The following is a 27,667-nucleotide window of genomic DNA, read 5'->3' as shown; positions in this document are numbered from 1 at the left end:
GGGGTACCTCGAGTATTCGTCAACCAGCACAAGAAAGTGGGTGCCCATTGTGGTGGAGCCAAAGTCTGCATGAACGACTTCCCACGGGTGCGTCCCTCGAGGCATCGACTCTATGAGAGGTTCACGCTGCAGGGGTGACGCCGCCTGACACCAAACACAGGCTGCCACGAAATCGTCCACCTTCCGCTCCAATTCCGGGAACCACACTTTCAGCCTTAAGCGTGCTTTGGTCTTGGCAGTGCCCTGGTGACCATGGTGTGCAAGGGCAATCACATCCCCCACCTTTGACTGGGGCACCACAATTCGATCTCCCCGGAGTAGAAGGCCGGATGTTGAGAACGACAGCTCCTCCGGACCTTCCATAACTGCTCCAGTCCAGTTCTGGCCTCCTGGGTGCGCCCCGCAAGGGCCTCCAGCACCGACTTCCAGGATCCCTGCTGCATGGATTGCCTTAGAATCCTGAAACACTCGTCATCTACTGCAGCTGTCTCAAGTTCCTTTAAGGGCATGGCATTCGGGGAGGCTGCCTCCACCACCACCTAGACATGCTTTTCGTCCTCCTCCACACAGGTGTCATAGTCCTCCGCCCCAGGCGCCCTGGGGTGTCTAGAGAGATAGTCTGCTGCATTGTTCGCCACGGCCGATACACCAGGGTGACTTCATATTCCAAGAAGGCGAGCATCCATCTCTCAATTCTTACTGGCGGCTTGGAGGATGACCCCGCCAGGATGGGAATCAACGGTTTGTGGTCCGTCACCACCATCACCGGACGTCCAAGAACGTAGAGCCGGAAGTGCCTGCAGCCCCAGAGTACAGCCAGCACCTCGCGCTCAATCTGCGAGTTTCGTTGCTCCGCCTCCGATAGCGCCTTGCTGGCATAGGCCACCGGGCGGACACCCCCATCATGGTCGATCTGTGTCAGCACGGTGCCCAAACCAAACGGACTGGCATCAACAATGATATCCGACGGTAACACAGGATCAAAGAAGGCCATGGTGTCCTCTGCTGCCAGGGCGCCCCTGATGTCGTCAAAGGCCGCTTGTTCAAGCGGGTCCCAGTTCCAGATGATGTCTTTTCTTGTCAGCGCCCTGAGCGGTTCCCACCTGAAGGCAAGATTCTGGATGAATCGTCCACAGTAAGTAACCATGCCCAGGAAACTCTGCACATCCGACACGGATTCTGGAGGCTGTGCCTTTCTGATGTCCTGGACCTTCTTAGGATCAGATGACACCACCCTCCTTAAACACGAAGCCAAAGAATTCTATTGATGGTCACAGAAATTCACACTTCTCCTTGTGGAGGGTGAGGCCCAGGGACTGCAGTCTCTCAAACATCTTTGCCAGGCGTCTCAGGTGGTATACCTCCATTCTGGCAAACACCAGGATGCCATCGCTGATATTCAGGACGCCCTCCAGGTCTGCTAGGGCGCCCATGATGATGTTTTGAAACACCTCTGCCGCCGAGGACACCCTGAAACTCAGTCTCTTGTAACGGTACAGACCTCGGTGGGTGGTAAAGGTAGTAATATACCTCGACTCAGGGTGGAGGACGACCTGGTGATAACCCCCTCGGAGGTCCAACTTCGAGAAGAAGCGAGCGCCTTGTACCTCAGAAATGATGTCGTCTCTCATCGGGGTGAGGTGTCGTTCTCTTTTGATTGCTTTGTTGGGCAACCTCATGTTCACACAGATCCGGACGGCATCAGGTTGTTTGGGGTTTCGTGCCACCACGATTGGGGATACCCAGGGAGTCGGACCCTCCACCTTCTCTATGATGTCGAGATTGACCAAGTTGTCCAGCTCCTTGTCGACATGTTCACGAAGGTGAAACGGTACCCTGCAATGTTTCAGGGTAATGGGCTGAACGGATTCGTCAATGTGCAACCTCACTGGATCGCCAGCCATCTGTCCAATCCCTTTGAATAGTGCGGCATACTTCTCCAGCAAGTCATTGATGTCTTCTAGATAGACGGAGTACGTAAAGCTGACAATGCCAAGGGCCTCTGCCGCTGCACAGCTCAGCAAGGTATTGTTGCTCACTGGTGTCACATAGAACCGTGCAGTGATTTGGCATCCATCATGCTCCACCTTCGCCACGAAGACGCCGTCTAATGGGATAGGGTCTATGCCACCAAACGCAAAGATGCGGGCCTTGGGTGCGACCAATTTGGGAGGCCGGTTCATGGCGTCATAGTGTCCATGGGCCATCACATTGACAGACGCCCCCATGTCTACCAGGACCGGGATTGGAGAATGGTTTACCTCCACCACACATCTTGGCTGTCTCCTGTTCTTTCCTTTCAGGACCTCCACACTTGAGACAAAGAAAATGTTCTCTTCCTCATCTTCGTCAGCCTCCTCTGCCTGGACATCCTCTTCGCCCTGGTCCACTTGAGCGACGTTGGGCGGTCGACCCTGGCGAATGAAGATGGGCCGGGCGGGGCCTCGCGGCACCAGCACAGGCATTGCCGCCTTGCACACTCTTGAGAAATGGTCTGGTAGCCCACACCGTCCACAAGTCTTTCCGGCCGCAGGGCATTCCGTTGGGTGGGGCAGGTCATAGCCACACTTCTGGCAAGACTCACCTGCCCTCCCAGCCCTGTCTCGGGGGCTACCGCCAGGTCTTCTGGTGCCCCTGCCACCGCGCCACATCGCACACACCTCCTCGGTTTTGATGGTACGCGACCCAGCCTCCATTCTCGCTACCCTCGCCTCGGACACCTCATGGCACCTTCCCAGTTCAAGGATGCGTGGGAGTGTGATTCCGGGCTCCCTTAGCACTTGTCGCCTGAGCTTTCCTGAAGACCACGCCTGTATGAGCATGGTCCTGATCATATCTTCAGCATCACCCCATGCGCAAGCCAACGATAGGTGCCTCAGGCATCCATAGAAAGTGTCCAGAATCTCGTCCTCTTTCTGTTTGGCGGATAGCATCACGAAGCGCTCATAATCCGCGTTGGCTAGAGGTAGAAAATGAGCTAGAAGGGTGGCCTTCGCCTGACCGTAGGACCCATCCCCCGGCGGAAGTGATTCAAAAATTTCCTGAACTGAGGGCCCTGCTGAATATAACATGGTCACCAGTCTGGAGTCATCATCAGCCACTTGAGCGGCTCGAAAGTACATGTCCAGGTGGTCGACCCACCTCTTCCATCTGGGCCCCAAGCTGGAAGGTGGGCCCGAAACATCAAACTCCGGAATTGGCTGCAGGGCCGCCTGTGCACGAGGCTGGGCCATAGCTGGAGGAATCTGTTTGAGAATGGGTATCACCGCCGGCTGCACAGGAGGTAGCAGACCTGGAGGACCTGCCTGCCCACCTAGAGGCTGCTGCACCTGTGTCCTGCTGCTGCTGCTGCTGCTGGTGCACCGTCTTGATCCTCAGTGTCACTCATGAGCTCGAGCGCATAGGCACCCCCAGTGTGGGAGATGGGGGCCGCAACTCAGACTCAAACCACTGCCAGGGAGGAAAAACAGTGACTGCAACACACCTCTGTGATGATGAAGAGGATGAAAAACAGTAGGGCCACCAGCAGCCACACTGAAAATCACTGCAACACACCTCTGTGATGATGAGGATGAAGATGGTTCCAGCCTGATGAAGAAATATTAAAGTCACTGCAGCACACCTCTGTGATGATGAAGAGGATGAAGAAGGCTCCAGCCCTCGACTGTTCCAAAAATGGAGGCAAGAAGAATAATGGGCTATGCAGGCCCAGCCAAGTTAGCCCTCCTCCTTGCTAGCACTCGACGTAGGAGACCCAAGAAAATGAAAAAATCACAAATTGAACACATGTGTATGCAGGTATAGCTGCCTGCTGACAGAAGTTCCAAAAATTAGGTCTGGATTCACTTCAGAGCTCAAACCGGAGCTTCGTGAAATTCCACGGCCTGATAGACAAAATGGCCACCAGCCGCGTGGGTGACGCACTACCCGCGGCCTGAAACGAAGTCTTAATCCGACCTCGTTTCGGTGAAAAAAAAATTATATAAATAATCACCGCCGGGCCCAGGCATCGTTTCCCCCACTCGTCGCCACTGTTGGGGGTTACTGGCACCCCCAAGCGCTGTCCCCAAGCCCCGGATCCCCCAAGGACTCAGCCTCACACGTCCTTGCGTGGCCGGGAAACGCCCCGTTTATTTATGCTGCATGCGGCGGCGTGCAACGTCACGCCACTGCGTGCGCGCCCCGTCATCGGGCAGCGCCACACCTATGACTGAATGGTCTTGTACCGAAGCTTGGACGCATGTTTGCCAAGGTGACCATTGTCAGGTTTGTACAGGTAATCTAGTTCTGCGGATTGGTCCTGCAAATGAGAGCTTTCCCTCCAGCAGGTACTTGCTGGGTTGCTTGATACCTAATCTGGCAGTTGCAGGTGCCAGAAAGTGGGGTGGCAACCTTCACAATGATACCAAAACGTACTACTGATTGTAGTCCTTTTCTGGCGCTGAAAAAGTATCTAGGTCTGGCAGCTTGTGACCCTGTTTAAAGCTGCACTGGTTGAATGTGATACTGGTCCCCTCATGACAACGTGTCAATCCAGTACAGAAGGTGCAGGTTCTCACCAGATGGAAATTCCTGTTATATGCCACATGACCTCAGGGTGTTTTGCGCCTTGAAACACTTGTGTATAGGTGCATTATAAATGCCATATCGTATCATGTCATAAGGTGGGTTAGTCATGGAAAAGTGGCGGGCACAGCCAGTGTCACTCTTGAAACTGGTCTTCAACTGCATGCATGTAATGGCATTTATTACCTACATTTCCTCTGCAATTCCGGTTGAAAAAAAGAATAGAGTATACAAATACTCCATGGGGGGGCAATCAGAGGGCGGTGACCATTGACTGCAGTAGGAACATGGAAACAACTGTGGAGCTACGAATTCCTGACCTGTCCTTTAGTGAAGTAAACAGGAAGTTGTGGTTATTGGTGAGTCACACCCTGTTTATAGGGTGGGACCAATCGCAGCTTCCTTTTAAAGAAGGCTTCCCGAACTATAAAGTATTTCTGTGCAGAGAATGATGTTAACCATTCACTGGACCATTCACTGCCCATCTTGTATTTATCCTGTGTATGTCTGAAGCTTGCATTACTGTTGTCTGTGCTGTGCCAGTTCTGTGTCTGTTAGGTGTTCCTCTGTTCTTCAATTGTTAGTTGACCGACATCGCCTGTATCTGTCGGGCCTGTTCTTTGTGGCCAGCCCCCACGCCCCCTCCCTCTGTTATCCCTAGGTGATACCTACCCAAGCAGTAACTCCCTTTCTATTCTTTGATGAGCTTGTCGTTTGGACCCACGGGTGAGTGTCTTACCCAGCGGGGACTCCTTTTGCAGCGACGGGCCTATCCATCTTTCCTAGAATAAATATTAATTATTATTATTCGCAGTTTGGGAGAGAGCGAGAAATACAGTCCGCCTGTAGGGCACGTCATCATTTTAAAAGAGACGAGCCCGGGAGTGGCAATAAATATTCATGATGCCCACATTCAATCATTATCGTTTGAACAGCGGGTCTATCACAACGATGGCTGTCTCAACAAAAAATCTAAATGAAAATGGCGTGCGCACGAGTGACATCAAAAGGCAGCATGGTCTAGCATCCCCAACCTCTCTGCCAATGTAATTTTCGACCCATTCTACCCATTGCAGATATTGGACAATCCATGTTCAGGAAGTCGCCGGAAAAAGCCTGTCACAATAGCGGCACGTTTGTGCCTTAGACCTCGGCACAGTACAAAATGGCAGGGGATGGACGGACTAGGTTTGACAGCCACGCCATTGCTGTATTTAAATTCTGTGTTTCTTTTTCTTCTCACTGGTACAGGCCCACAGGGTTGTGACAGGCCGTACTCAAGCCTTACAACCTTTTCAGCGATTTACCCTTCCTTTGAACACCCTTGGCAGGAGTTTTTCCTATTTTCCTACAGCCTTGCCCAACTCCACACTCCTACTTGATGACCAATAGTGTCCTGTGGTATTGGAAGTGTGTAGCACATGGCTTGGTCTAGAGTAACTAGTCTTATTGTTTGTTTTGCTGCGAGGTTGAGTTTAGATTCTTCGATGTCAGGGACTGAGGATTTACACCCTTCAAGGGTGTCGATCATTAATGATGGTGAACCTAGTTTAAGAGATTCTGGCTTGGTAACAGGGCTCACATGATTTTGTCCTGATGTGTATAGATCTCCTTCATGCGTTCATCCTTATCCTTGTCCGAGGGGGTACAGGTACAGAGAGATAGCAGATGCAGAACAGGTTACCTCTGAGTCCAGAGTGATGAGCACAGGCTGGGAGGGCACCTAGGAAGCAGGGTTAACGCAAGACCTGGGAAAGCCCTGCAGGCAAATAGAAGAAAATCAAAGTAGGCTTATAAAAGGGAGAGGTACCCGCCTTCTCCTGTTTATCCAATGAAGAAATTAGGAGAAAAGAGCATGTGCAAAATATGAATGGTGCCTCCTGTGACGACAGTACTTTGGGTAGGATGCTGTCTAATAGATGCCCTGGCGAGAGCTGTCCAGGTTTGGTGCGTAAGAACACATTTCTGAGCTCATTTTGAGGAGGAAGTGAGAAGTAGTCCACCATGCAGGTGGACATCAACGCCACGAATACCTCAGAGATCAACCCTAGGGAGTGCAATTAGGGAAACTCAGGGAGGTAATGTGCTCAGGACAGACATCAGACATTAAAGAGCACCAGTCTGAAATGATCTCTGCTACTCTCTGCCCACTCCACCTCGTTTACCCTGCTACCACCAACTATGCCTCCCCAACAAACATGGCAAAGAGATGTGCCAATATCCCCATGAGAAATGGGGGTTCATACAGGATGCAAAAGGACTCCGACAAGCAGCACATGCAAATTGGTTTGAGATTCCCCAGTTGATATAATTTCTGCAGGACAACTCGTTCCTAGGTGTGCTCACAGCCTGCATTGCTTGTAACTGTTGTTTTAAAATCACACCTAGGTGTGCTCTCATCCTGCATTGCTTTGTGACTGTTGTTTTAAAATCACTCCTCGGTATGCTCACTGTGATTCTGGAAATGCATCCGAGGTACAGGGCCTCCGTATCCTTGTCCTTTACTGCTTTTTATCGTGTGTTCTGTCATGTTTTCCGCACAGGAGTTAATGTGGGACTCCTGGCGGTGCAGCTCTCTCGTTTGGTTTGGTGTACAGACCCATGGAATACCCTTACGGCACCCATGGGTGGGGGTACAACCCTATGCCCCTAGTGTATGTTTTCGGGCACCCGGGTGTGGCTCACAGAGCAGGGTATGGGCTGGTGGTAGCTCCATGCTGAATTTGACTGGTGCTCTGAGTATCCTCCATTTTGGGATACCGAGGCCCTAACATTGGCATCAGTTGATTCCTGATAGGAAACAAGATGGCCCCCGTGGCCTCTTAATTTCTATTGCCTGTTACCTTGTATTCCCAAAGTCCTGGGAAGCCTTGACTCTGTCCCATCCTCCTGACAGGCTGTTGGGTGGAAGTTCCATATATGGTGTTGTGAAGTCCAGGCCAGACTGGCTGGAGCCTTCCCAGTGACTGTATGTTGTGGGTACACCCTGTGGGTGGGACCTGGGTAAATGGAGTGTGTGACGAATACACATTCTGTGTTGTGGTTGTCTAGTATCTGGTGTTTGACACAATGACTGAGACAGCCCTGCCCGAAACTTGTATGAATGAATGAGTATTGAATGGCTGGGTACTTGTCCCAATACACATAACTTGTTTTGAGTGTCTGGAGAGGAGTGAATGGCCTGAATGCACTATGCACCTGATTGGATGCCTGCCTGCATGAATGCCCTTCTGACCGATTGGTTGCCTGAGTGTGACCCATCTCACTGCTAGAATTTGTGTTCAGAAACTGAAGTCTACTACGATGAGTAACTGGAGTAACTGAAGCTTGTCCTTGAAGCCCTGCTGGACGAGAAGAATTGCTGTTGCTCTACTTCACAATCTGAAAGCTGTTGTGCCTCCAAGGACTGACCCAGAGAGGACCTGGTAAGGCGCCCTCTTCCCGAACTACAAGGGACCATCATGCACCAGCTAACCTTTGCCAAAGCTCCCTGGTAGACAGAGCTATGACATGGTGCCGACAGGAGATGGGGACTGCCTCGGAATCCCAAAGAGAAGTGCCCGGACTGTTGTCCGCCACTGTCGACGACCGCTGTCGCCGGCCGAAGCCGCCGTGCTCCCGTTTGCCTAAGAACTTAATTTGATCCAAGGATGCTCTCGTCTGCATCGCCGCCTGCTTTATCCTGCTGGTGAAGGCCCGACCGTCGACGCGATGAGGAACATCCACTGGTGGGTTTCCCGCCACCTGAAGATCACAGAGATGTCGATGACTTGAAGCCCTTGCTGGGCAACAGTTCTTCATCATCTCTTTGTGGTCCAGAACTATCGTCACCGAGGTGCCCCGCACGCCTCTTCCTTGCAGGATGCCAACACTGCGTCGTCGACGAGCACCGCTAGGAACGAAGCTGCCACTTCACCGCCGTAGTTCACCCTGTTCTCCGTCGGACGTTCGACGACCCGTGACTCCTGCCTTAAAGGGAGGGCACTCAAGAAGGGCCATCGATTTCCCGTCGGCGAACGCTACAATTCCAGGTACATTGGAGCTGTACAACTATTGTAGAAGGAAATAAGACTCATAGAACAATATATGGACTGGACTTGTGTTATATCTTTATCTTACTGGTTGCCCAGGTGGGGGGATCTCCACACTGAACTGTGCTTAACGGTAGAGGACAGTATTCTGCCTATTGTTTCAACCATCTTCCTATTTCTATTGCTGGTTTCCTTGTTATTGATCTTTGTGACATTTTGACAGTATAATTGATGCACTTTAATGAGATCTGATAATACTTGTGGTACCACTATAGAACTGTACATATTTACCATTGTTGATTTTCTGAGCACAAAGTGAGTTATTGTGATAATGTACATAACCTTGAATATTAATTATATGAAGACTGCGTTTTAACTAATACAGTGTGTGGACATTCCTTTGTGGGGGCTTGGGGACTACACTGTACTTAAGAACCAGCCTGCATCACCTCCTGAGAAGCTAGGCCTTGATTGCTCAACTACGTTACCAATAATAGAGAATCTTGGCTGGGGTCCTCTGTGCCTCTCCTCTACCATATAGAGAGCAGAAGTACAGACACCCCCCTCCAGTCTTTACAGTGGTGGCAGCAGTGGGATGCTTATGGTTTTAAGAATCAGTGGATGACCGTGCCACTTACAAAGGATATCTGCACTTTGTTAAATTAAGGTTTAGTTGTGAACAAGATAACAGCATTACAAGCCATGGAATCTATTGTGAATGGTAAATTGACTCGGATGAGCTTAGAGGTTCTCCAGAGTGCTTGTGAAGCCAGGGAGTTAGACTTTGTGGATAAGTCTAGGGCTGAGCTGATAACTGCCCTGGTGGACTACCAGACTGATTGTGAAACTCTTGAAGGGGGGGATGCAACCAATGAGGACTCTACCCCGAGGGTTGTCGCCAAATCTGATTCTGGGAATGCCACCATTCCTGCCGCCTCTTTCCAAACCCCAGCTTCCTTGGAGCTTGAGTTATTAAGGATGAAACTGGCCTTTGAATACCGCAAGTTGGAAATAGATGCTGATCTTAAGAAAGAGGAGTTGGCACAGCAAGTGGAACTCAAGAATAGGGATCTTGAACTCAAAGACAAGGACACTGAATGTCAGAGAATCCAGCTAGAGAAAGCTAGAGTGGAGACTTCAGTGAAACCAGTTAAGAGTGTCAGGTTCCCAGCAACCAAGTTTATGAAATATTTGGTTGGTGTGTATGCAGAGGGTTCTGATATCCTCCAATGGATTGAAGCATTTGAAATGGCTTGTGCAATTCATGATGTTGATAAGAGAGATTGGGCTAACTCTTTGTTAAGCAGAATGCCTCAAACTGGATATGACTGTACTCTGAAACTGAGCGTGGAAGTAAGGGGTCAGTATGAGAGCATGAAGTCTGCTTTAATTGCCAAGTTAGGTAAAACACTGACCCAATACCTTAAACGGTTCAGGGATTTTAAGAAATGAGAGAATGTGTCTTGGATTGACTGGGTGTGTGCTGCTCACATGATGTGGGATGTATCAACCCACTCATCCATGCCCTGCAACATCACTGTGCATTGCTGGCAGCAGAAACATCTTAATGGCCACCGGAAAGCATGCTGCTCGCTAGAAATCACCAGAAATTGCACAGTGAAAACCTGAAAAATAGGCCACCATCTACCTTTGCCTATGCCAGTGGTAACACAGGAGACCACTGCCAAAAACCGCTTTTGGGCTACCCACAAAGTAGCCTAAAACCACTTGGGAAGAGCAATGCTGATTGAAAAAGAAACACAGAGCTGTTTGAAAATCCATTTTCTTGATTGTCAAAAATTGCTAAAATCATGGCTCACAAACCGCCTAAAAGATCCAACCTCTTTGCTGGGTGTTCCACATCATTACTGCAAGAATCCACATCAATACAATGTCAGCAAGAATCATATGTTCTCAGAACAAAATCCTATTTTAAAGATACTTTTTGAAAAGACAGCTGTCAGAATGGGTATAATACCGTTGCTCACCTCTACCAGAAAGCCGGCGTTTTAAAACCATTTGTGTAAAGTTGAACAATTGAACTCAAATTATGCCAAAGAAGAGAATTCCATCAACATGCCATATAAGGGTGCCACACAGTGATTTCATGTTGAAAAAGACTTGGTTTAAAGATATGTTGCTTATTTTAAGTTTATAAATGTTTTTTAGTCACAAGGAACTATGCTACAATTGATCAGAAAGTAACCTGATGCAGTTAAAACTCCAAAAGGCTTGCTTCCCCTGAGAACCCTTCACACCTTGTCATCCCCACCAGAAGGAGGATGTCGCATTGGCATGCTAATCAAGAGGGGATGAGATTTTCTCTGCAGCCCGGAGAAAAGAACAATAGATGCCTTGGACTGAATAGGGTATGCTAATTTGGGGTGTAACTGACAACAAACTGCTGCCAGGAAACAAGACATGTGAGCCTCTGAGTCAGCCCAGCTCTGGGGGCGGACCAGACTGAAATGTGGATTTAACTTTGGAGTAAATGTATGTTTTATAAAAATGCTTATAACAAAGTGTACTGAACTGACAAAAATGTGAAACTTTGAGATTGTGAAAATGAAAAGTTCACTTACAGTTCAAGACTAAGCTGGACTCTGTGCGATGTTCTGAGACGAAACCCCGGAATTTATTCATATTGTATATACTGTGTTTATGCTAGAAACATGAAAACGTACAGTAATATGCTCAGAGAGGATATGCATGCATGTATCAAATTTGGTGCAGAATGAATATTGAGAAACCCTCCAAAAGCATGAAAATTTTGTCATTTCTGAACCCAAGCTCGTAGAAACACGGGACCTGAACAGAAATAGATTTTCTATGTAAAAGAAAAAAGGAGGGATTTCTTTTGGACCATAAACACAGCATCACTCTGACTCATTCTGACACGCTGATCCTTTCTCCAATCAGGGGATAGGAAATCCTCTAACCTATCAGATCCTTAGAGGGTTGGGCATTGTAGAATCAGCCTCCCCACCCACTTTGGAAATACATAAATAGGGACTGTGAGGACAGATAGGACACACACACTCTTCCACTACTCAAATGATTTCTTGGTGCAGCACCCTGCAGGAAGACTCCAGATCTAGAATCAAACTCTAGAACCTTGAAGCAGAGGCCTAATCCAAAACTGAACTCTTTGCAGCAGGCCTTCAGAATCTTTTTCAACCTGATTCTAACTCCTAATCTCCTACAGGGCCTAACTAAAACATTCAACAGCCTGGCTGAGCTGTTTTGCTTCTAGCTAAGAACCCTGTGCTAGAACCAAGATCCAGACCCAGAAAGCAGCGCTGTATCCAGAACCCGTCAGATCCAGTCCAAGAGGCCACCCAGACAGCAGTGCAGTGCTGAGAGCAGAACCCAGAGTGCCTGAGACCTGTCCGGTGGCGAGAGTGAAGCCAAACCCTTGACCAGATCTTTGATGAGGCCCAGTCCATTCTAAAGCCTAGGAGTGAGTATCTAGTCTAGAACTGTGCATAGTTATCTCTTAGCTTAAAGTAATCTTATTCCAACCATTTCCACTAATCCAGACCTGCATTATAGAATCCTGTGCCCATCCTGAATTCTTTTAATTATATTGTTTGTGATAATTGTAGCAATAATAATCTTCGCGCTGATATTTTCTGAAGAGGGACAAGTGTTTTGACGGACAGAGATCAGAGCGTAGGCGCCCTGTTCTGATGGCTGCCCGTTGAGTGTCTTGCTTCTTCATAGCTCCTTAGTCTAAGCTTATCCTTGTTGCTAAATCTTTAAGCCGCGATCTGTCATTTTTGAAATTTTGACCTTATTTCTGAAAAATCTACCTTCACAAAAACCTCTGTAACTTTTGAACCGCATGTCCTAGAACCGAAATGTAACTGTCATTTTGAAGCCAAGATCCTAAGCATTCCAAGGAACCTAACATCAACTGTAATCATGTTTCACGCACACGTGAATTTTGTTTTCAATTTGATAATCATTCATGAATGATTGCTAGTGTTGACCTGTACCAATTCAAAGTAATTCTCACTAGTGCTGAATCTCCTTTAGTGAATTAAAATCATTTTAGCATATTTTTCCCATCCATTGCAATCACATTCAAAAGCATTTTGGCCTGTGTTTTAAAATCACACCTGTTTTCTCTAAGCTTGCTGGGGGAACTGGAATTGAACTACATTGTTGATTAATATTCCTGAATCCTGTGTGCCCTCATTCCACCTCTTCATATTGCATAGTGGGGGGAGTGGGTAGTCACAGGGGAAAAAGTGATCATATTATCTTTTGATTGAAATCATATCAAGTTTATTTCTGTGTTGCATTATTTCCCATCATTGCCTTTACTTGAATCATACAAAGTATTCTCTGCTACCTTATCCTTCCTATTCCTACTCCTTACTGATTAAAGAGATTGTTGAGATTTTAATATTACCCATTGCTGAACACTGTCATATTCATAAGTGTGCTATTCAGATATTATTCTATTCATAAAAGTGTGATATATATATATATATATATATATATATATATATATATATATATATATATATTGTTTAATTCTTCAAATAAACCTTTTAATTTGCAAAACAAACCTACTTCTTGGCTCAGTGAGGTCGGGGAGGTTCAAAGAGAGGGGCGTTATATAAGGGTTCATCATCCAGATTTAAAGAACTTTGACATAAAATATATAAATAAGGGCTTCCATTGGGCATCCCAGACTAGGCATTGACTTAGTTGGAGTGCTGAATTGAGGTCACTTACAGATTGGGGGCTCGGTAGCCGGGACTTCTGGATTAGATCTACCACTTGTGCAGCTTAATACAGTGTGCTAACTGACAGGATACATAAATCCTGTTGGGCTACCACGCTGTGTTACGCTGTAAAAACACCCCTCAAAAGGAAAAGGTCTGTTTTGCAAAATAAAATAATAAACTTCTGTAAGTCAGGAAGGAAATCAATTTCCAGAATGGCGACATTGGTAGACATCAAGATAGCTAGAGAGCACCTCTTACATAAGCTATTTGTGAGAAGTGAGTGGACTGAGCAGGACCAGAATGCGTGGTTGCAGGCGATCACACAACAGATCACTGCAACTGGGTCAGATAACTGGAGAGATCAGGGTCCCTTACATGTGGCCCTGAGTGAACTATATATGGCCCCTAAGGCCAAGGATGAGCACAATAAGATTGCCAGGGTAGCGGCATACCTATATTTATCTATGGGAGCCATACAGGACAAATGTTCTGAAGACCAAGATCTGGCAAGTAAGCAACTGATGGCATTAGAGAAGGCCGAATCTGATCTGGACTCTTCTGGGCACAGTCTGCAGAGGAGTGAAGGCAAGCGTCCCCAACCAGCACGATCCTCCCCGCAATGAGAGACAATGACAGACTCTCCCAAGTCGGGAATAAAGCCAAGACAGAGTGCGGGTGAGCTTAAATGGGAGTTTATCAATCAGAATAGGGCATGCAAAGAACTCTGCAAACTCCGAGAGCACTCTGTCTGACAATAGCAAAGACAGGCGTATTTATTTACAAAAAACATCATCAGTACCTATATACTATAAGGGGCACAAGTTCAATGGGATTGGGTGGCGATGACTAGCTATAGGTGCTGCTGCGATGTGGTTGGCCTTGGCTGGAGGACGTCACTGGTCAACCTCGTGGGTTGGGCTGGGCCTGGCAGGTCATCTGAGTTCATCTGGGCGGTGTTGTTGTGCCATTGTGGCCAGTGTCAGAGATTAATGTCTTTTCCTGACTTATTTGCCCTATGCCATGCACACCGCAGTCATTCAGTCATTGCAATGTTATCTTCTTTAGTAAATCTATCAATAGGTTATTCTACAGGTTAATGCAACACAGGAGGAATGCACCTTGTGAGGGGTTTGATGGTGATTTATCCGTGCATGGTTACCAGTGTCCTGTTTGACCGGTACCATAGGTCGTGGGGCTAAGTCTCCGGGCTGGGGCGGGTGGTACATGTCTTTCTGTCTCTTTAGAAGTTATTATGAATGGGCTGTTGTGTGTTACCACAGTATTGGGTGTCTTCGTTGCACCGAGTCATAAGTCTGAGGTGTTCAGGGGGGTTGTGGGGTTTACGAGGGGGCGCCTTGGATTTGTGTATTCAAGCGGAGGTTTACTGCTGGGCTGTAAATAATGCAGGTGGCAGGCCGTGGCCTTGGGTGCTGTAGCGGGGACTACAAATCTTTGAAGCGGCTCCAGCCTAGTTGGGGGAGGTGGAGCAGCGTGGCCAGGCCTTAGCTCTCTTATTTGGCAGACTTTACAGGGTGGGGGGGGAGAATGGCCTTGCACATATTCACAAAGGTATTTTTCTCGTGTGTTGCCGACTTTCGATGAGAACATCATAAACATTTGAACATCCTTATAATACTCATTTGGATCACTTGAAAACATACATTTCAACTCACTACATGTCTCTCGAATATAGTCAGTCTAAGCACCTTACTAGTACATTATATTTTAACAATTACGGCATTTAGTAATATACATATATATTTGCATTACGTGAGGTAGTAGTGTAGTTGGTGGAGCATAGAGGACTAGACCCGCCATTGTACGCGGCGGTAATGGCATATAAGGGCTGTAGATATGTACACATGACTGGCGCATTTGCCCACGTCTTTTCACACGAGCCTTAGGTATAGTTGCATTCGTCCTCCCCTGCACTCTAGCAGCATTAGTTCAGTTATGGCGCGGGACCGCGGGGTGTACGGTTTTCAATGATACATATAGAGAATAATCCCCCGGAATGCTTTTTATCATTTGCACACCCCTGCAGGGGTGTGGGTCCTCCATTGCTGGTGCCATGTAAACATGCGTTTCATACAATGATTACACAATTTTACAGGTTTCTTCAGTAAAAGTAGTTTTATGGAAAGGATACACGTATTACGAGTAGTTTTTGACATTCGTATTTGGGTATTTTTCTGCTTTCATCGGATGACCATTCTACAGTTCTCCCCATCACCCAGGCCTTGCTGACCGGGTCATGCTGGGAGCAGTGATACACTGTGGATGGTGAAATGTTACAGTGTTAGTATCTTATGCTAGCTCATGTCCGTTTTGTTCGTGGGAACGGGCTCACAGCAGATCTGCCAGGGTGCTGCGGCGACAGGGATAATTGAAACTCTCCGAGGGTGGGGGCCGCGCTACAGTGCGCTGAGCTCACACCATCTTTGATAGGCAAAATGGTTTCTGGGCCTAGCTAAATTCAATACGTGTGGGCAATGTCTTCAGCAGGTGAACCCTCCACCACCTGGGCCCGGGTGGTCTGAGGGGACGCCCAATGAGCCATGGCCCTCACCTGGGGAGGGGATGTAGGCAAGGAGGGTTTTTTGGACCACTCCTCCCCTACATATTCCCCCTTTCGTTACTTAAGTAACAAATTCTTTAACTCATTCAATCTCCTACACTCTTCTTCGTCCATAACTGCCTCATCCCATGCTGGTGTGCCTTTTATCGGCATCCAGGCTCTGCACACCCCCCTTAAGCTCTCACCCCTCCTAGCATATTCATCTGGGGTACAGGTTAGGTATATACATCCGCTCTCCCCTTCCAAGTGTACCCACACCTCCTGATACCATTCTAATATACGGGGCTCTCTGATGGTGGTGTGCCATAATTTGTCTATGATATCCTTCTCATGATACCTGGGCACTAGCTGATACCTGGGTGTATCATCAGTTCCGGTTTGTACCTGCACTTCCTGCATAGTTTGCATTGCCCCACGGGTGTTGCCCATTGTCACCATCATCATTGCACCATTAGGTACTGCGTTAGCACAACATCGAAGACCCACCTGGCACATGCAAAAAATTAAAAGGAGGAACACCACAGCTGGCATCAAAAATTTCACAGTCGTTCCAAGCCATGAGGGGACCCAGGAGAAGATGTTGTCGAACCACGTACTGTCTTCTGCTCCACCCTCCATTCTCATTTTTTCTCCCAGGTTGTGTACTGCTTCGATCACATGGGACAGGGAGCCGTTTTCTGCGTCTTCGGAAGGTACGAAAGTGCAGCAGGCACTTCCAATTTTTCGGCAAACACCTCCATCCATCGCCGTCAACAGGTCCAAGACATACCTGTTTTGCATTGTCATCAGCCGTAAGGCCCTTAGTTCCACTTTTATTACGTTGAACCCTTCTTCAGTGTCATTTGCCAGCTGAATCAATTCCCAGCGTGTTATCTGGAGCCATTTTGCGTTTGCCCTTGCTTGGACACTTGAGATGAGGGAGGCAAAGAATGTTTCTGCTGAGCTGAATAATCGGTATCTGTCTGGGATCTGAGCCAACAGTTCTGATGATGCCTTTGATATGTAGTTTGATGCTCGTTTGTTACGGGTCAGCACCTCTTCCTTGCTCCCGGAAGACAGGACATACATTTGTGACTCTGCAGTCGGCTGGGCTGCACTCTGTTTTATGCGTTCCCGTGCCCTTTTGCTCCCATCGATGTGGCTTTCTGGAATTACCATTAGGGCTGAGTGCAGTGTGGCCATTGAGCAACTGCCACTCCATGACGGGGGAAGGTGCAGGTATGCCTGGTTAACGCATACCCAGTACGTGTCCATCAGGGCCGCTGTCCCTTTTCTCAGATCTGGGATGGTGAGGGTCTTGTTACAGTCCTTGTTTGTCCCCATGGAGGTTTTCCCTTCTCCTTTAAAACATAGTTCATAGTCTATTTCGTTCTGCAGTTTGAAGGGTTTTTCAATGGCGGTCACCCAAGTTCATTTTGAAATGTGTTTCTTCCATACTGGTGTGCATGTTTCTTCTATCCATTGCAATTTCTCTGGTACCACACCTCTCAGTGCTTCAGCTTTACACATTACTTCTTCATCCTTCCACTTGTTGTCCGAAAAAAGTGTCCCTTGTATTACAAAAAATGGTTCCTCCAGACATACCACCCCTGCCGTTTTTGGATAGCAAGTTTTCTCGTTCTGCAGCATTCTAAAAGTGACTCCATGTGCCTGGAAGGTGTTCTTAATCCTGCATAACGTAAGATGAAGGAGACATTGGGCATCTATAACTGGCAACTCTTTGGGTAGCAATACTTTGGGTGTACCTGAAGCATGAGGAATGAAGGAGCAGACATAGCAGCTCTCGTTTGTTGTTTGTTTAGCTGTTGCACTCATATCCGCATACCATTTATTCGTATGGTGGGGGTGTCGTGGGTCTTCCATTCTATCTAATCCTAACCCATAGTACTCATCATACTTCCTCCTTTCCGCTCCCCTTTTCTTTCTGTTATTTATTTTCCTAATGTACTTCCCGGCTTCAAGGGTGACAGACACAGTAGACCCCCCTTTCTCCTTCCCGCCCCCCTTCACCCAATCATCATATAATATTTCATGTGTTGCTTTCATCCTTCCATTTTCTTCCATCCTATTAGTTGACAATGTGTCTGTAGCTATGGGGGCAGGTTGGCTGGTAGGGGTGTTGTACAACCAGGATATGGCGGAGGGGTTTCGGTCGTTTAAACTGTGAGCATTGTAATTAGATAACTTTGGCGAGGACACTGTGTTATTTTGCATTTCACCCTGTAGCCCTTCGTTTTTTATCATGACAGCATTGGATGGTGTTGTATAGTAACCCCATACAAGTTTCGTCCCGTCCCATACCAAGAAATCACCTTCCTTAGTATTTACACTCATGGTTGCATTACTTACAGTAGTGCTATTAGTCCCTCCCCCCTCGTTTATCTCGATAGAGATAAACGCTATTAACCAGTATGTAACCAGGCCAAACATTAGTGTAAAAAACAATGTAATACACACTGATAGTCCACATTCATACGAATATCTGCATTTCTCAGTTAACCACTCTCTAACTCTAGTAAGTGTATCCGTTGCAGGCTGCCCGTTAGATGCCATGGTAGTTCCTGTTCGAGATATAAAAGTGCATTAAGTGCATGAATGTAAACATTTTGTGGGCACTACCAGTGCCAGTTATATATTGACGAGGAATGGGAGCGGGTAGGGTTGCGGGGAAGGGTATTCACAGACAAGGGTGTAAACACGTCATAATTTGATTACTTCATTAATTACATATAAATCCGCCAGATAAAAAACGATTTATTATTATTTTTTTTTTTTTATTCCAGTAACATCTTAAAAATAAAATGCCAGTATACTTATCAGTCATTTTCTCATTCAGGTCCGTTACTGTCACACATACACAAGTTCATATTCAGACATTCTGCTCAGCTGCACCGTTTGCTGTTGTCTGTGCCTCCTCATCTACCTCCTTTTGCACATTACTGTATGCTTTTCGCACATCTGTCAAGTGTACCCAGTATTTCAGGCCCTTTACTTTTACTGCCGTGGGCGTACAGAACACTACCTCGTATGGGCCATGGAACCGTGGTGCATTCCATCGACGCACAAAACTCCTGACATAAATGAATTCGCCTGGCATCAGCTGTAGCTGTTGCTCAGGCTCCGTGACAGACCCTGGTATGTTTCCCTCCTCTCTCGTGAAGGGTGGAGAAAGCTGCTTTGATATTGCGCGCGCTGCCCTTGTCAATTTCTTCAAATAGTCTGTGAACTCTCCTCCCAATATCGCGGCGCTCCTGTGTGCATCTGAGTGTTCGCGCAGTGGAGAGTGTGCTGTGCTCATTCGTCTCCCAGTCACGATCTCGTGCGGGGACAAATGGTGGTCTTTGCTTGGCTGATTTCTCAGCTCAAATAGCGCAAGGGGTAGACAGTAAATCCAATTCTTTTTCAATGAAAAGCATAGTTTTGATAACCTGCCTTTTAAAAGTCCGTTCATCTTTTCCACTACGCCATTACTTTGAGGATGATAAATCGAACACAATTTATGTTTTATTCCCAATAATGTAGTAACTTCCTTGAAAAGCTCATTTACGAAGTGAGTGCCATTGTCTGAGCGAATAACGTCACAAATTCCCCAGCGCGGGAACACTTCCCTCACTAGGAACTTTGCAGCGCCTTTGGCATCAGGTCGTGCACATGGTCCTGCTTCTACCCACCTTGAGAATGGGCATACAACCACGATCATGTACCGTACTCCATTACACCTTTCCCCCATGTCTGCGTAATCAATATGTAGCTCTCTGAATGGGGCAATGGGTTTTGGCATTGTTCCCCGTAGCGTGCGTAATGTCATTCCTGAATTGTATATCTGACATGTTGTGCATTCCATCGCTAATCGAGATACGTGCTCCTGGAGACAGGGCACGAACCATTCTTCCTGTATTTCTGCTGCGATGTGCCGTTTGGTATTGTGTGCAGGGAAGTGTAGTTGTTGAAACGCAATTTCCAATAACTTGATTGGCATTACCACTTTCCCTGAGTTATTTTGCCGCCACAGTAAGTCTGTCGCCGACTTGCTGCACCCTCGTTTTGTCCACATCAATTTTTTGTCTGCACTAGCTCCTTCCTGTAATTCTAGTATTTGTGATATAGGCATCATGTTGTACCCTTCTGGGAGCTCTTCGTTTGTCTTGTGCTGCAGCATGTACTCACCTGCTTCATATTTCTGAAAATAGGAAGCCTCCTTGGCGGCAGCGTCCGCTGCCGCGTTTCCCAAAGACACAACGTCTGTATTGGATGTATGTGCTTGGCACTTCACGATTGCTACCGCAGTTGAGTTTTGTAGGGCCTCAATTAACTCTTTCAACAATTCTGCATGCTGTACTGGTCTTCCGTCTGCCCGTCGAAATCCCCTCCGCCCCCATCTTGCTAGACCTCCATGTACTGTCGTTGTCATGTAAGCTGAGTCTGTATACATTGTCTCTGCGCAACCCTTTGCTGCATGTAGTGCTTCTATGAGCGCAATCAGTTCTGCTGCTTGCGCGGAGTAATGTGATGGGAGACGGTATTGTACTAGTGTTTCATATTCACCGTCTTCTAACCTCACCACTGCCATGCCAACATGTTTTTCTCCCGTGTCCACATCAATCGATGCAGACCCATCCACAAAGTACACTTCCCCCTCGCTCAGGGCTTTCTCACACACCACTGTGTCCTCCCCTCGTTCTCCTGTGTAAGTTGCACAATCGTGGTCCTGCATGTCCTCTAGTGTGCATGCTTCTGTAATGAATGTTGCGGGGTTCACTGTCTTGCATCTCACCACATGGATATTGGCGCTAGACAATATGATCTCGTAGACTGTTGCCCGCTGTGTCGTCAGTGTGCTTTTTGACCTCTCAAGTATTGCAAATAGTGAATGTTCCACAAACAATGTCACAGGGCATCCCATTACTATTGTGGCACTTTTCTCAATTGCGAACGCGGCTGCAGCGAGTGATTGCTCGCACGCGAAATGGCCTTGCATCACGGCATCTAAAGTACCACTATAGTAAGCCAAAGGCTTGTGTCCTAGGGACGTCTTTTGTGTCAGAACAGCTGTCATGAGTGTTCCCTTGCAGTGCGAGAATAGGTAAAATTTGCGTCCATAATCAGGATTTGCTAGTACTGGAGCGCTTGAAATTAACTCTTTTAATGATTTGAATGACACGCTCATTTCTTCTGACCATTCTATTTTCTTATTTTCCTGTTGTGCTTCTTTGAGTGCTTGTAGTAGGGGTCTCGTGTATGCTGCATAGTCTAATATCCATGCTCGGCAATAGTTGCACATTCCCAGGAACTTCTGCATGTCTTTCACTGTTGTGGGTTCTGCTACTGATCTTATCGCTTCTACCCTGTCGGGGATTATTCTTTTTCCATCTTTTGATATCAGCTGTCCCAAGTATAAGACCTCTGTCAGACAGTACTGTAGCTTTTCCTTGTCTACCTTGTACCCCTTATTGGCCAATAGAGTCAGGAGCGTTGTTGAATCCTTTCTACACGTTTCTTCGTCTTGTGCACACACTAGTAAATCGTCTACGTACTGAATGATCGTACTCTCAACTGATAGGTTTCCCAAGTCTTCATGCAATATGTGGTTGAATATGCTTGGGCTCTCACAGTATCCCTGCGGTAATTTGCAGTGTTCATATCTCTTTCCCCCCAGTGTAAATGCTGTCAGGTATCTACTCTCTTCAGCCAGGGGGATTGAGAAAAATGCGTTTTTCAAGTCGACTACTGTGAAGTGTGATGCCGCTTTTGGGATGCTGCATAATATTGATGCAGGGTTCGGGACCAAAGGGAACTCTTTCTGAATTACATCATTTAGGGGGCGTTAATCCTGTATCATTCTCCAAGACCCTCCCTTTGCTTTTTCGATTGGATAAGTACATGTGTTACATGGGGAGTTTGAAGGCACTATTATCCCTTGTGCTAGTAGTGCATCTATTGTCTCTTTTATTCCTTGCTCAGCTTCACGGGACAATGGATACTGTTTCACTCGGGGTAGAATTGCTCCTTGCTTTAGTCTTATTATTACAGGTTTTACTCCATGCAACAGGCCTACATCATGGGGGCCTGTTGTCCACAAATTATTTGGTACGAGTCTCATGTCATCATCAAAGAATGACGGCGGTGCTCCTACCACTGCCATCAGTTGAGCAGGGATTTCCCTAGCTTGAATCAAAATGTCACAGGGCATCCCTATTTCAATTACAATTTCACCATCCCCCTCTGCATCTGAAAAGAGATCCTCATCTGTTAAGTCTCTTAGGGCGATGTTGGCATTCGTGCACAGTACTGTACGCCACTCGCATCCTTCCATATCTATTCCAATCACCGCAATCCTTTTTGCTGACACCTGTACAGCGTGCAAGTCTAATGATACCACTGACCCTGGTGCTGTGTCGGGGCACACTATGGGGCGGAAGAGAAATTCTGCTGGAATCCTCCAATCCATCTTCCTCAGCTCTGGAACTATGTGGGCCAATGTCTTTAGCCCTTCAATAAACATTTCCTCGTTTTCCGGCAAACCTCGTACTTCTTGTGTGGTCGTGTGGGCATGTACTACCAACATCGCACGCAATGGGCATATTCCAGGTGTTGAACACACTATACCTCTCTCAGTGAATGATATGGTCATGTTGAGTTTACTCAGGAGATCCCTTCCTAGTTAATGTATTGGTGAGTGTTCATAATACAGTAAGGGTGTCTTTACAGTCTTCCCCCCCACTGTTACGTCCAATGCTTCTGTGTAAGGAACTTCAATTACAGCCCCAGAGAACCCCTGCGTCTCTAACTTCCGGTTAGATAACGGGAACCGGCCCTCCCTGATACATGATTTCTCTGCTCCCGAATCCACCATGAATATGAACTGCTTGTCTCCTATCTGCGCCCCTACCAATGGTTCCTCTGCTGCATCGTAGGTGGTAGATAGAACTGGACACGCAAGTGTTCTCTGTGGGCTGTCCTATGCAGGGTGTCTCATCGCCCCCCCTTCATTAAAGGCACTTCCTGAAACTACTGACACGCCGTTGTAAGGTGCTGGTGCGGGGGCCCCGTTTGCTGCTGTCGCAAAAGGGTTGCCTGGCATGTACTGCAAGTTGTCGTTGTTTTGTGGGTGGTTCTGTGTTCTATACTGGTGCCCCTGTTGTTGCTCATTATTACCTTGGCCTGGGTTTCTCGGTTGTTGTTGTCCCATTGGAAGACCATATGGGATCCCCGGGTGGGGGTGGCCATACTGTTCTACCTCTTGGAATCCGCTGTTGGGTCTGGCTCTGCACTCCCTAGAGTAATGCCCCCATCTTCCGTAGTTCCAGCAACTCCCTTGTGCACCTCTAGGGCCCTGCCATCCATTTCCTCCCATTCCCCCGTACTCCGGTCCACCTCCTCTTCGGCCCCTGTACCCACCTTGTCCCCCTCGAGGGGTCCACTCTTGCCACTGCAGACCTCCGCCTTGCTCCTGCTCGTTCCACTGCCGCTGTCCTGCTCCAGCCCAATTAGTTGCCATCCTTCCTTGTATTGCTATCAGCCCCTCCTCCTCCTCATCTCCCTCCCTGCTGTGGGGGAGTGCGGCTACAGCCGCTGCGACCTTCACCAACTTTGTCTGCACTAGTTTTGCTTCGTCTGCCAATCTCTTCTGCGCCACCTCCTTTTCCCTTTCCTTTATTCTCTTACAATGGTGTACTATTATGCTCTGGATCTCAGGCCATCCCTTTGCTTCAATACCTGCTATCTTGTCGAGCGCCTTTTGCACTTCCTTTGGGAGCCCTCTTTTTATAATGAAGTAAAATAAAGATGTCGATTGATACCAGGGCTGCCCGTTTCTGTTCTCCACATCTCTTGGACCCGAAAAATGTAATCCATAGCCTCCTCCCCGTCATTCATTGTACACTGCATTACTGACTGTAAGTCTGGTGTATCTGGAAACGTTTCTCGCAAGGCATCCCACACCCTTGCACGCACTGTGTTAAAGGAGGCCCCGTCATGGCGGTCGCAGTCTAATGTTACTCCCGGGAAACCGGCCTTGACCCATACTCTATCAGCCTGATCCCCCACTGCTGATACAAGCAAGCTCTTCACATCTCCTATTGCTAGGGGTACCCCGGCAGTGTGTTTCTCGAAGGCGTATATCCACTTACTTGCCCCTCCCGATAACGGGGGCAATAGCTTTAATAAATTGGCTTTATCCATCTGAGCCCATGGGATATAATTCGGCCTCCCTCCTCCCCTATGTATCAATGGGAGCTGCAGCCTTCCTTTTGTCGTCGCATCTACACCCGTTTTGGCTGCCGATGTTCCCAGTGATGCCATCTTCCCCACCCTGTTCCTTAATCGCCCCGTCCACTCGTCATCCAGAGTTCTCATTGAACATGTACCATCCACCCCTTCACTTCCCCCTCCCATTGCCATGCTCAACCTGTCGCTTTCTTCTAAATCGTCCCTGATATCACATAGTAGTTCCTCTCTGTCCCCTATGGGCCTTTCTTCATTGTCAATACCTCCCTCTCGTGTCCCTACTTCGATTATTCGTGTCGGTTCTTCCTCAATTCTGAACGGTATCTCACCTTTTTTCCACCCGTCTTCAAGTGTTCTATTCTCACTCGGCGCTCTAGACGTGCGCCCTGATCTTGCTGCATTAAGTGCTGTTTGTTCACATATGTCTTTTATCCTTGCGAGCTCATCTTTCGCTATTGGTTGTAAATCATCTGTTAGCTTTTCTATGTCCACCCTTTGTGTACATGCCTGGGCTCGCTCCCTTGTACTTTCATATGGCGGGGGTGCCGTTGGCCGGTGGGGTGTAGTAGTTGTCAGGGGAGGAGGGACATAAGTGGGGTCACTGTACCCTTCTGCGGGCACAGGCTTGTTTAATATCGGGTACAAGCTTATTACCTCTACTTGTGGCTCTACATTTGATGATTCTTTACCATCTTTCTGTATCATCAGTGGATTGTCAGTGGTGGAGGGTAGGTCAGGATTTAATGCTGGTGCTTTAGGCAGTGGTATCTCTTCAAATAACCTCCAGAGATCTAATATTACCCTCCTATTGTGCAACTGCTTCCCCTTGTATTTCAAACAAATGCATGTGGCCACCATATCCAGAACACTTTTGTCAAATGACCCTCCCTCGGGCCATATCTGGGGTAACCCCTCTGCCTTCAGCTCTGTTATCCACTGGTCATGATATTTCTTAATTCGCTCCGCGTACCCTGGTAGGTTCTTACAGATATGTGATAAGGGTGTTTCGGCCCCCATCTTTGTGTTTTCCTAGTACTTGTCTATCTCTGTGTGTGTCCACAATTACAATGTAAACCTATTACCAATATGGGCTTCGTCTTCTACTTCACATTCAATAATGGGCTCCTTTGTGCTCTTCCCGCTGCCTGCGCAATGCAAAACTGGCTGTACACAGTCTCTTTGTTATTCTCTTGGGGGTGGGGGCACATACAAGAGCAAACCATCAATGATTTTGACAATATTAACCCGGAAATCAAAACGGTACGCACTCACTTCACCTTGTCATTTTTGTCTTCAAGAAGCTTTATCCGGCCACACTTACCATGACCATTCAATTACCATACATTTATAACCATTTTACACACCCACAGCACCAAATTGTCTTCCGACGCATACGAGGTGCACACACCTCTCTGTAACACTCTATTCACAATTCAAGCTGCCCTCCCTTTCCTCCCTAGCCGGCTGTCCCTGTCCGTCTTATTCAGATATATGGATGCGCATATATATATATTGGTCTGCTCTTCCCTCTTGTAGTAGGACTCTCTCTCTCTTTTACTTCCTCCCTAACGTTTTGTACTGATCTCACTTTTAACTCCCCCCCAACCCTAAAGAAAAGAATAGAAAGAAGAACTAGCAGTCACTAATATATTCTCTGTGTCCCCCTTTGCCAGACACTTTTATCTTATTATCCTCTTCTTCATATATTCCCAGTACTAGTCAAGATAGCACTATGCGGCGCCGCCTTCCACCCCCTTTCGGAGCTAGGTTCCCGTCACTCTTATCTCTTATTCACCTCTTAATCCTAATGGCCATATGCAAAGAAAAAGCAAATAAAGTTTAGGATGATCCTTAGTAGATCTGCGTACCCCCCTTTTCTACCCCTCTTCGTTCTCTGTCCTAAATTTCTTCCTCCACTCCCTTTACGATCGCTCGCACTCAATACTCACGTGCCCGTCTTGAACCGATAGTCTCCGAAACTGGGTCCGTCCAGGCAGTGTTGCCATCCGCTCAACAGTCAGCCCCGGCTCCGCCGAGCGGTACTCAAAGGGGATTTTTCAACCGGGATCCCGTACCCTCTCTCTATTGAGTGCGCACTTCTTAGTGTACCGGTCGCCGTTGGCGGGCAGCCTCCCGGAGCCGGCGCACCGTGCGTATCCCTTTTCGAGATTCTCGTGCCAAAAGGGGACGGTAATGTTAGGTCGGAAAAAGTAATAATAATAATAATCACGCTTTCGGGGTCACCACTGAAGGCAAGCGTCCCCAACCAGCACGATCCACTCTGCAATGAGAGACAATGACGGACTCTCCCAAGTCGCGAATAAAGCCAAGACAGAGTGCGGGTGAGCTTAAATGGGAGTTTATCAATCAGAATAGGGCATGCAAAGAACTCTGCAAACTCCGAGAGCACTCTGTCTGACAATAGCAAAGACAGGCGTATTTATTTACAAAAAACGTCATCAGTACCTATATACTATAAGGGGCACAAGTTCAATGGGATTGGGTGGCGATGACTAGCTATAGGTGCTGCTGCGATGTGGTTGGCCTTGGCTGGAGGACGTCACTGGTCAACCTCGTGGGTTGGGCTGGGCCTGGCAGGTCAGCTGAGTTCATCCGGGCGGTGTTGTTGTGCCATTGCGGCCAGTGTCAGAGATGAATGTCTTTTCCTGACTTATTTGCCCTCTGCCATGCACACCGCAGTCATTCAGTCATTGCAATGTTATGTTCTTTAGTAAATCTATCAATAGGTTATTCTACAGGTTAATGCAACACAGGAGGAATGCACCTTGTGAGGGGTTTGATAGTGATTTATCCGTGCATGGTTACCAGTGTCCTGTTTGACCGGTACCATAGGTCGTGGGGCTAAGTCTCCGGGCCTGGGGCGGGTGGTACATGTCTTTCTGTCTCGTTAGAAGTTATTATGAATGGGCTGTTGTGTGTTACCACAGTATTGGGTGTCTTCGTTGCACCGAGTCATAAGTCTGAGGTGTTCCGGGGGGTTGTGGGGTTTACGAGGGGGCGCCTTGGATTTGTGTATTCAAGCAGAGGTTTACTGCTGGGCTGTAAATAATGCAGGTGGCAGGCCGTGGCCTTGGGTGCTGTAGCGGGGACTACAAATCTTTGAAGCGGCTCCAGCCTAGTTGGGGGAGGTGGAGCAGCGTGGCGCAGGCCTTAGCTCTCTTATTTGGCAGACTTTACAGGGTGTGGGGGGGGAATGGCCTTGCACATATTCACAAAGGTATTTTTCTCGTGTGTTGCCGACTTTCGATGAGAACATCATAAACATTTGAACACCCTTATAATACTCATTTGGATCACTTGAAAACATACATTTCAACTCACTACATGTCTCTCGAATATAGTCAGTCTAAGCACCTTACTAGTACATTATATTTTAACAATTACGGCATTTAGTAATATACATATATATTTGCATTACGTGAGGTAGTAGTGTAGTTGGTGGAGCATAGAGGACGAGACCCGCCATTGTACGCGGCGGTAATGGCATATAAGGGCTGTAGATATGT

Source organism: Ambystoma mexicanum, chromosome 11 (assembly GCF_040938575.1).
Source record: "Ambystoma mexicanum isolate Mex_15411 chromosome 11, UKY_AmexF1_1, whole genome shotgun sequence".
NCBI lineage: Eukaryota > Metazoa > Chordata > Amphibia > Caudata > Ambystomatidae > Ambystoma > Ambystoma mexicanum.
The sequence above is the reverse complement of the archived record's forward strand: the minus strand, read 5'-3'. Positions refer to the sequence as shown.